The 10,574-nt window shown below is 50.3% G+C and overlaps 1 long non-coding RNA gene across 1 annotated transcript in view; it reads right to left on the reverse strand.

Annotated features, from left to right (window-relative positions):
- LOC307116514 overlaps positions 1-6,687 on the reverse strand; it is a 33,547-nt gene extending 26,860 nt beyond the window's left edge. The window contains exons 1-2 of the long non-coding RNA XR_013815223.1: positions 6,634-6,687; positions 6,446-6,520 (exon numbers count right to left, since the gene is read on the reverse strand). This is a non-coding gene — a long non-coding RNA (uncharacterized lncRNA). The remainder of the gene's footprint in view (positions 1-6,445; positions 6,521-6,633) is intronic.
- Between the last annotated feature and the right edge of the window lie 3,887 nt (positions 6,688-10,574).

The raw sequence follows: 10,574 nt of genomic DNA on the forward strand, positions 1-10,574 counted from the left end.
TTGATTTTAAAGATTTTTCAAATATTCTGTTCAATGCCCCAGTAGGTTTTTCTTGCCTTGGAAATATGATAGCTAGACCATCCCTTGGACTGCGGGGCGTCGGGAAAAGTGAGTGGGAAGATTGTCATGACTCCAGGCTGCGGGCAGCGTGTCCTGGGCCTGGCGGGTCCTCAGCCAGTGCCTCCTTTTTGTCTCCCCGGGAAAAGTGCCCATCACACTGCCCAGTCACAAGCTACCTCTCCATCCTTCCCCACGAATGTCAGCTTCCGCAGAAAACTGGAAGACGGACTCTTGTCACATGGCGAATCTGCAGTCTGTTTTGCGATGAAGTTTACAAATGGTTGCAAAGTTGCATACACCTGCCTCTGGAAAATATAAGTAGCTGACCTACAAGCCCATCCTTCCCTGAATGCACCCGGCTCCCTGCGATTATAGGCAGTGTGGGTTAAGGATGGATGAGAGGCGAGGAGGCCTGCCATGAGAAGCTTCCCACGGTCCCGGGTCTGAGGAAACAGCCAGCTGTTCAGAGATTTGACCGCAGGTTGTGGAAGGAAAGGCTGGGCCTGGTTGTGATCAACCGTTCCTCTGGGCAGGGGACCGGTCACTGAAGCCCACCCCACCCAGGGGCTGCTGGCCTGCGCATTAGGAAAAGCTTCTCTGCTATTTCTAATATCCTCTCCCCGGCCCCCCCCCCCTCCCACCCCACAACCCCCTAAAGCCCATCTGAGCATCCCCATGGCAGCGCCGAGAGATGAAGAAGCCTCTGGGGGTAGCAGGCTGCGGGCTGGCCGAGCTGGGCTCAGAGAAGAGTGCCCTGCTCCCAGGAAAGCTGTGAAATGTCCTTGCTGCTCACTGCACCCTCACTGAGCCTGGCAGCAACTTCATAGTCCCTGGGGAGATGGGATCCAGGCCCACTGCTTCCCACAGCAATGCCCTGTTGTTCCCCTAGAGCGCAGGCCCCCAAGAAGGTGCCCCAGGGCTGTAACCCTCATCCCATATAATAAAGAGGTAATATGCAAATTGACCATCACTCCAACACACAAGATGGCCTCCCCCATGTGGTCAAAGATGGCTGCTCCCATGTGGACACAAGATGGCCACCACAAGATGGCTGGCAGGGGAGGGCAGTTGTGGGCTATCAGGCCAGCAGGGGAGGGCAGTTGGGAGGGACCAGGCCTGCAAGGGAGGGCAGTTGGGGGCAATCAGGCCTGCAGGGGAGGCCAGTTAGGGGTGACCAGGCCTGCAGAGGAGGGCAGTTGTGGCGGGGGGGGGGGGGGGGGGGGCGGGGGGGACCGAGGCCTACAGGGGAGGGCAGTTGTGGGGGACCAGGCCTGCAGGAGAGGGCAGTTAGGGGCAATAGGGCCGGGAGGGGAGCAGTCAGGCATCAATCAGGCTGGCAGGCAGAAGCAGTTAGGGACAATCAGGCAGGCAGGCAGGTGAGCCGTTGGGAGCCAGCAGTCCTGGATTGTGAAAGGGATGGGATGGGGCCTAAATGGGCAGTTGGACATCCCTCGAGGGGTCCCAGATTGGAAAGGGTGCAGGCTGGGCTGAGGGACCACCCCCGCCCCCGGCATGAATTTCATGCACCGGGCCTCTAGTTTCTTTATAACATTCACAGCCAACCCAACAGGGCTTGCAGATACACACCCAGAGACACTGTGCTACTTCCTCAGCGAAAAAGATTTGGGGCTGCACTAAGGACCCTGTGGCACAGAGCACAGCATAAAGTAGCCCAGGTATTCCCTCCACTGCGGCCCGAGCATGCGCTTCAGGAGCAGCCCTGAGGCGCACATGCTCTCCTCCTTCGTCAGCCCCCCTCCCCCCCAGGACCTCCCCTCCCACTTCCTGCTCCGGTACATTCCAGACGTCAACCAAGATGCTCTGGCCCTGCGGCCTCTGTGCAACTCCACCCCGCAGGCCTACCCACAGCACCCTTTATGATTCACTCATGCATCCCTACCCTCAGCCTCAGCTCCGTGCTCTCACTTCATCCCCACACCGGGCTTACGAGGCAAGGCCGTCCTCGATTTACAGATGAGGAAATTAAGGCTGAGGAGTTAAGGGAGTAATTTATTCAGAATCACGATTTCTCCAAAATGTAAATCCAGGTCAGGTGGGACCCCAAAGCACCCCTCCTTCCATCCGCACACCCAGCCCCTCCTTCCTCTGACACACCTTAGCTCCCTCTCTTTTTAACATTGAGTCACGCTTGCTCTGACCCCTTTCTCTTCACTTCCTCTTGCTCAGCTTCCTGATAAAGAGTCCTCTCTTATTTTCCCCATTCACTCTGCCCGGCTTGTTCTACATGTGAAGTGGTACTAGGGGCCTACCACAGAAAGCAGAGGTTGTGCCTTTACAAGTAAAAACAGACCTCACAGCAACTGCAGTGTTCCAAGATCGAGAGGTACCCAAAATGCCTTTGGAGCTTCTACAGGAATGTGCATCCACGTTCTCCTTTTTCTCAAATGAACTAATCTTTCCTTAGCCATCAGCCATAAGCTGTATTATTTCAGTTGGGTTTAGCTTGTACTCCAAAATGGAGATATTTTAGCTCAAAGAGACCTTTCCAGGCTGATCTGGGATCCCAACCACCAAACATGCCATGGTAGCTCAGGGAAAGGGTTTCTTCAAAGCCCAGTGCAGCTGGCCATGGTTTGTGCGGTGTGTACAATGTATGAGATGGAAATGGCCATGTCTTGTGTCTCCAGTGCAAGTTTCAGTCGGGACAGCAACCTCCCCCTTCCCACGATCATGTACACCGGAGAGCCACTGCTTATTTTTCCCCACAAGGTGATTCTCTAATTCTCTAAATGTGTTTTCCTCTTATCTCCTTCCGTTGATCAGGGACTGCACAGTTCATTCTCCTTCCCTTTGTTTCCTGTTCTTCCTCATCAGTCAGTCCTGCTCTGACCCTGACCAGCTCACCCACACAGCATGGGCCGGGGAGGGGGGAGGCAGGGGTGGTCTTACAGATAACTGAGAGATTTGATGAGATCCAGGATTTCGTTCCTTACCCCCTTTCTCTTCATTGGGTGTTGACATGCTTTGGTGTCCTTAACAACCACATTTTATCATGAATGTATTTTTATAAAGGTCTCATCTGTTTATGAATCAGGCTCTAGGTTGTGGGCACCTTTTGTAGTGCCCAGAAATGGAACTTGCTCCAACATGGAGTCCTGGCCTGGGATTTATGAGGATGGATCTGATTCTGTTGCAAGACCATTTGTGTGACCTCAGGCAATTAAATAATTCTATAATCCTCTCTATGACCAAGAGGCTTTTGTCCGAAGGAACCTGGCACAGTGGACTTGTATTTGTCTCAGCCTCTGCCCTCATGGATGGCTTACACTTCATGTGGGGAGAATAGATGCACACTCATAAAGCAGAGAGCAAGTCCATGAAAACTACAGTATAATCAAACTCTACAACTTTGCATGTATTTAAAAGTGCTGTTGAACATCAGAAAGTGGATGTCCCTATGGACTAACATACTTGGCAATGGCTCAATGAAGGAGACATGGACGGTGAGTCTAAGTGCATGGGTAGGTGTATTAGTCTGCGGAGCTGCCATCCAGACACCCGAGCTTGGGTGGCTGAAACAACAGGAACTTATTTCTCTAGATCTGGGAGCTAGAAGGCTAAGACCAAGGTGCCAGCCGATCCAGATCCTAGTGAGCCTGGCCTTTCCTCAGTGCGTGGGTGAAGCTAGAAAGAGAGAGAGAGCTCTCTGGTGCCTCTGTGTTTAAGGATCAGTCCTAGGAGATCAGGGCCTCACCCTCAAGACCTCATTTAACCTTAATTACTTCTTAGAGGCCCCATCTCCAACTCCAGGCAACATGTGAATGTGGCAGGAGATACAGACATTCAGCCCCTACAGTAGGATATGACCAAAGAGTGTGGGGGAGGTGGTTCGAAGCAAGGACAACATGAGACAGTGAGGAGGTGGGCAAACCATGTGTGTGTGTGTGTGTGTGTGTGTGTGTGTGTACCACATTGATTATTTCTGAACAAATACTTACAGAGCACCCACTCTGCACCAGGCACTATTCCAGAGCTGCCCTATGGAGTTAATTCTATCAGATGAAAACACACACAAACATAACCAGTCAATCATTTAGTAAATGTTATTGGATGTATAAGAGTGAGGAGCGCTATGGAAATAAGACGGTGGGCAGGAGATGGGGTCCGCGGTGGAAATGGTGAGGGAGAGGTGGAGAAGGTTAATTGGGTTAGAGAACTGGGCAAAGACTTGAGGGAGGCAGTGAAGTGGATGAGTCGGGTGGGGGGGGGGGGGGGGAAGCATTCCAGACAGAAGGAAGATAAAGCAAAAGCCTACGAGGCAGGAAATTCTTGACATTCAAGAAAGAATGAAGATGCCAGGGGGGCAGAGTGGGTGAGTGAGGGCGGGCGCTCTGGGAAAGGTCAGAGTGGGCCTCAAAGGTCACCATAAGAACTTGGGAGGTTAGTCTGTGTGGATTTGGAGCCAATGCGGGGTTTGAACAAAGGAGTGGCAAGACCTGACTTTTTGAAGCTCACGCTGGCTGATGTGGGTAGAATTTGAAGCTGGGAGGCCAGGAGGTGTGTATTGCAATAAGCCAGACAAGACATGATGGTGGTTCAGACCAAGACGGTGGCAGGGGGAGTGGGAGCAGTGCTCTGCGTGTGGATATGGGTTGCCAGCAGAGCCAAGAGAATTTGCTGACAGGCTGTGAAAGAAAGGGAGGAATCAAGAATTACGATGAAACACCAGTTCGAAAGATGACATGCACCCCTATGTTCATTGCAGGGCTATTTACAATAACCAGGATGTGGAAGCAGCCCAAGTGCCCACCCATAGACCAGTGGATTAAAAAGGTGTGTACATATATGCAATGGAATGCTACTACTCAGCCATAAAAAAAGAATGAAATATTATCATTTGTGGCAGCATGGATGGACCTAGAGGATATTATGCTCAATTAAATAAATCCGTTAGAGAAAGATAAATACCATATGATTTCACTTAGATGAGGAATCTAAAAAATATAAATGAACAAACAAAACAGACTCATTGATACAGAGAACAGACGAATGGTTGCCAAAGGGGATGGGGGACTGGGTGGAAAAGGTGAGGGAATCAAGAAGTACAAATTGATAGTTCCAAGATAGTCACGGGGATATAAAGTACAGCATAGGGAATATAGTCAATAATATCATAATAACTATGAATGGTGCCAGCTGGATACCAGGACTATCAGGGGGATCACTTTATAAAGTATATGATTATCTAACCACTATGCTGTACACTAAAACTAACACAAAATAATACACAGTGTCAACTGTAATTGAAAAGTAAAATTTAAATTTAAAAAGGATGGCTGTGAGTATTATGTCCACATATTTCACTGGACCATTTCACTGGAATTACAGCATTCTCCCTCTGCCCCACTCAACCTCTGTCCTTCACAGGTGAGAGACGTGGCTCAGACAACCTCAGTGCATCACCCAGAGTCTCCGTTAAAGCAGTTAGAACCAAAACTGCATGTTTGTAATCGAGAGTATAATTTCATCTTACGCTGGTTGAGTGCCATATGTTTATATGTGGACATTCCTTGATCACTCTGAAAAACAACAGTCCCACTCTCCCATTTCCCTTTCTTAGTTTATTTTTCTCCCAAGCAATTGCCAACATCTAGTATACTATACCTTTTATTTCTCTATCCTGTTTATTGTCTAACTCCCCCCCACTAGAATATAAGCAGCACTTCTCAGTTTGTTCATCTCTGTATCTCTACTGCCTAGAAAAGTACATGGTATATGCTAGGCATTCACAAATATGTACTAAATGAATGTATGTGTGCATGCATTTATGCAGGGAGGTAGGGAGAGACAGAGGGAGGAAGGGAGGGAGGGAGGGAGGGAGGGAGGGAGGGAGGGAGGGAGGGAGGGAGGGAGGGAGGGAAAGGATAAAACTGCATTAGGAGTACACATTCCACAGTCCCCTTTGCTAAGGGACACACAAAAGTCAAACTCTCTGGCTTTTTAGGTTTCATATATCCCCAACATATACAGAAACAAAGAATGAAAATTAAAGAGTAATAAATAAAATGAAATGAAAGCATTGTTAGTTTTTAAAAACTAATTTCCCACAAATTATATTGAGTCTAGGCACCTTTTCTTTACCCCAAAAGATTTGGAATCCTGCCAGTTTCCCCTGGGTGGGAGGTGAAAGCTGTGGTAGGAGTTAGAGAAGCTATGCTATAGATTTTTTTTAATGAGCATTGAGCAAATAAATCACATGGCTCCATTCTTCCAAATAATGCTGAACTATCGCAGAGGCACTCCGAATTCTGAAGCCCCTCGCGGGCGAAAACAGGCCGTGTGCTTATGCATGAACCAAAGGATTGAAATGCAGGGCACAGGTCAACACTCAGACAGCTGGCCTCTCCACCCCGTCCCCACTCACCAAAGGGCGCTGTGGCCAGCAGGCAGGGAGTGACTTCAGGCCCGGAACCAGCAACACTGTCTGCCGCAACTCTTCCTAAGTTGGGAAAGGGTTTCAGTTAGACCTGCCCGTGGAATATTCTCAGTTAAACCCTGTGTAAGGCATGTGTTCCAGTGTGCAGCTTACAAAGCGTGTTTTAGGCACCTTACCCATCCGGCGGGCAAGGGGGAAGAGGCAAATCACTTCCACTCTTGAGTCTCCATGGTCCCTGTGCTGGGTACCTTTTGTTTGCCTCCCTAGACCGTTCTCCTCCCTTCTCCACCCCGCCCCCTTCTCTGCGCTCTGTGCCATTGGCCTGCAGCAAGGACCCCTTTCTGGCTTCTCCCTGGGTTCGGCCAATGGGAGACACTGGGAGGAGAGAGGAGGTGGTGGAAATAAGCTTTGAGCCTTTATTTCTCCACTCCCTTCCTGCCAGGTCGTGGTGAATGGCCTGTGCCCCTCTGGGCAAGCCACGGTTCCCTGCCGGTGCCAGTCTGGGTTCCAGCCAGCCCCTTCCCCTTGTCCCGTTAGGCCCGGAGATGGCATCATGTCAGTTGCCCCAAATACCACCCTATTTGTTGGTTTCCTTGCACTTGGCCTTTGCTTGTTCACAGTCGTGTTAGTAAACTCTCTCACATCACCTTGTTTTAGCATGCGCTCTGCTTCCTGCTGGAATCCAGCCACACACACTGAATAAGGAAGAGGAGGAGAGCGTCAGCACCCAATCTGTGAACTCCAAGTCCAGCCTATCAGGTGAGAAAGCCATGCGCCTTCTAGAGGCAACCTGATTGCCCCTCGTCTTCTCCCAGTACCAACGCCCCTTTCACTGAGTCTCGTTTATTCACCCTGCCCACTGACATTGACCGAGAGCACACTGACATTGACTGAGAGCACACTGACATTGACTGAGAGCCCACTGACATTGACTGAGAGCACACTGACATTGACTGAGAACACACTCGGTGCTGGCAGTGTGCTGGGAGCTGGAAATACAGAGATGAAGAAGCCACAGTCCCTGTCCTCGCGTTGCTCAGGACAGGGGAAGGCAGGTGTCGCACACGGCACCCTTGGACACGATTCCAAGAGGGCGGTCGGTGTGCCAGAGATGTGTGAGGGAGCCCTTGGGGCCGACCCCCGTGGAAGGGCGAGAAGGAAGCAGGTCGGGCACAGGGAAGCCGAGTTGTGATGCAGCCTCAATGGGAAGAAGTGGCAGCCGGCCCTGCAGAGAGTTCTGACGTTCAGGGGAGCTTGGACTTGAACCCAGGGTGAGGGCTGAGCCTCGCCACGCTTGTGTTGATTACTTCCGGGGGCTGACCACCCCAGGAAAGGGACGTGACTTGGCTCGGGCAGCTCTTTGCAACAAAGGCAGTCCCTGCAGGGAGCTGTCCCCAGTGGCACTGCCAGAATCTCAGGGGACGTGTTCTTCATTCCTGAAGGCGGGTCCGTCCTTTGCAGTAGGGAAAGGAGAGGAGATGGATAACTATACACAAGCGTCCCCACATCAGCCATGGAGATACACACAGAGTATTGTGGGTGCCCAGGAAGGGAACCTATTTCAGTCTTGGGAGGCAAAGAAATTTTCTGAACAAAATGATCTTCAACTTGAATCATAAAGGTTAAATAAGACATGAGCCAGACCAGGGTGTGGCATGCAAGGTCGCTGCAGGCTGATGGACAGAGGCCGTCGGAATGGGGTCTGGGCATCTGGAGGGCTTGTTAGGGCCTAAAGGCTGAGGCTGGAAAGGGAAGAAATTAAGCTGGGAAAGTGAGCAAGACTACATCAGGCTCCAAACACTGTGTCCAAGAAACGGGCTTCAGACTAGAGGCCAAGTGGAGTCACTGAGGAAGAGAAAGCCTCCCCCAGACACTGCCTTCCCTCGGAGGGTTTGCTGTGGCCGGGAAGGCCCTGGTTAGGATGAGTTTCACGTTCTCCTCAGCCCGGTTCCTGTTGGTGCTATGATCACAGGCAGCTTTCCCCCTTTGCTTAGCTCCCTCTTCTGTACGTGAAGGATGTCCTCATGGAGAAGGTGTCTGCCCAGGGGAGGGTGGACGCAGTATCCCATCTCCAGGTGCCGACCTAGTGTCAGCCCCAGAGGGTGGCTGCAGGCTGAGGCACGAAGCCCACTAGTGGGCGCCTGGAGGACTAAGCCACACTGGAGGAACCACCACTCCTTTCTGCTCAAAGGCACGCTGTCAGCCAGTCCCACCTAAGCTGCCCAGAGGGAAAAACCTTCATGCTTTGCTCTCTACCACACTAGCCACGCCCAACAGGTTCTCTTCTTCTCTGTAGGACGCCAAGCTGGAGTAAGGCCATTTCATCTGAATCAGAAGGACCTTAGGGTCCTACAGTAGCTTCTGTCAAACACAGAAGGATCTCGGGTGAACCAGGTCAGCAGGCACAGGCCTGTGGCTGACCACTTCCATCACAGCAATGGAGACGGTCTAGCGTGCCCACACCTGACGTCACCTTTGCTCCCTGGTAAGCGTACCTGTCGGGTCAGGTTGGCCTGCAGAAGAGCATTATTCTACCGGTGACTTCTCACGATTCTATTTAGAAGACAGTTTAGAAATAGGTAGACAAATGGTCTTTAAAGCTGGGTAACAGGCTTGGTTTTAGTTGAACTGTATTGGATTCGTTGGCAAACATGATTTTTTTCCCTCAACAAAGGCTCCCAGTTCGGTGTGTCTGATTTAGACGAGTAAAGTATTAACATCGAACGCTGTGAAAAAGAGCAGGCTGCACACCTGGACCCTTCCCGCTCCCTGAGACAGGCCCTGGGGCTCTCCTCGCCGCCACAGAAATTTAAAGATAAAATTCCAGGCAGAACATTCTGCTCTCTTCCAGGGAGTAAGATGAGAACACCAGGGGGAAGGAAAGCAGCTCGGCCAGGGAGGAGCCCTGCGCGGGTCAGAGTTGAGAACAACTGCAATTTGTCCACGCCGTCACTATAGACGTAAAAGACATAGCCACGCAGTGTTTTTGGCTGGTTTCCCAGGGGCATATATGCTCCGAATTCCTAGCCCATCTGTCAAGAGCTCTAAATTGTTCGATGTTGCTTAAGACACGTTGGCTGTTGCCAACACCTTCTTCCCTTCAGGGAGCATTTTCATGTTGGCCTGTTTGAGGCCAAGGCCTTAAACACACATCAGTCGCTTTGCTCTGGGTGTCACCACACCCTGCCTGCTCCTCCTGATTCTATAGCTCACGCCCTACAGAAACCATCCCTTTAGGGGTTATATTTGTTCCAGATACCAGATTCAGAGGACTGAGGCAAGTAGAATAGGTCAACCAGTCAACACAAAACACAATCCAAGGTTATTATTGCAGAGATTTAGAACAAAGCACTTTGGGAAATTTTCCAACAGTCTTGTCCCCAACTAAATTGGGATTTTGCCTTCTTAGACTCTTACTGTGCTTCAAATATAAATCTCTCTCCTTTAGCTCAGTCCTTTCCAGAGAGAGCATTATTTCCTGTGCTTTCTAAAGGATGGGCCCACAAAATTTAAGTATGTTTTATACAAAGCTATGAACTCATTATTCTATTATAGTCCCCATGTCATAAAGGTCATTGGGAGATTTTGACTCTCTGAGGTACCAGGCCATTCCAAATAGCAGGTAAAGACACACATAGGCTTTTGTGCTTCGGAATCCATTCAAGAGGAAGAGAGGCCTTCCTCTTGATGAATTTTAGGCAGAATATTGATGTGAATTCAGCCATTGGCCTCTGAAGCAGAGGGTTCTTTCAAAACAGGAAGGAGTGGCAGCTAAATGTTCCTTCAGTTAAATCGTCTGAAAGCATAAACACAGGAATTCCACTTCCTTACCCGGGTATTTATCTCCAGCGCCTCTATTGGATGAAAGAGGTGATCTGACATTGTTCACTTGGATGGGTAACTATTTCACTTGACGGCTCTTGCAACAAGATGTGATTTGGAATATGTTATCTATATATATAAAAGCCTAAGCAACTTTTTGACTGTTCACTGTTCGAATGTTCAATCGGTAGCTATGATGCACAAAGACCACCAGGGGGCAGATGCTCAATGCACAGGCATGGAAACATGGAACAGACTGATGAATCTCAGAGGGGAGGGGGGAGGGAGAGGGCGG

This window comes from Cnephaeus nilssonii, assembly GCF_951640355.1.
Source record: "Cnephaeus nilssonii genome assembly, chromosome: 2".
NCBI lineage: Eukaryota > Metazoa > Chordata > Mammalia > Chiroptera > Vespertilionidae > Cnephaeus > Cnephaeus nilssonii.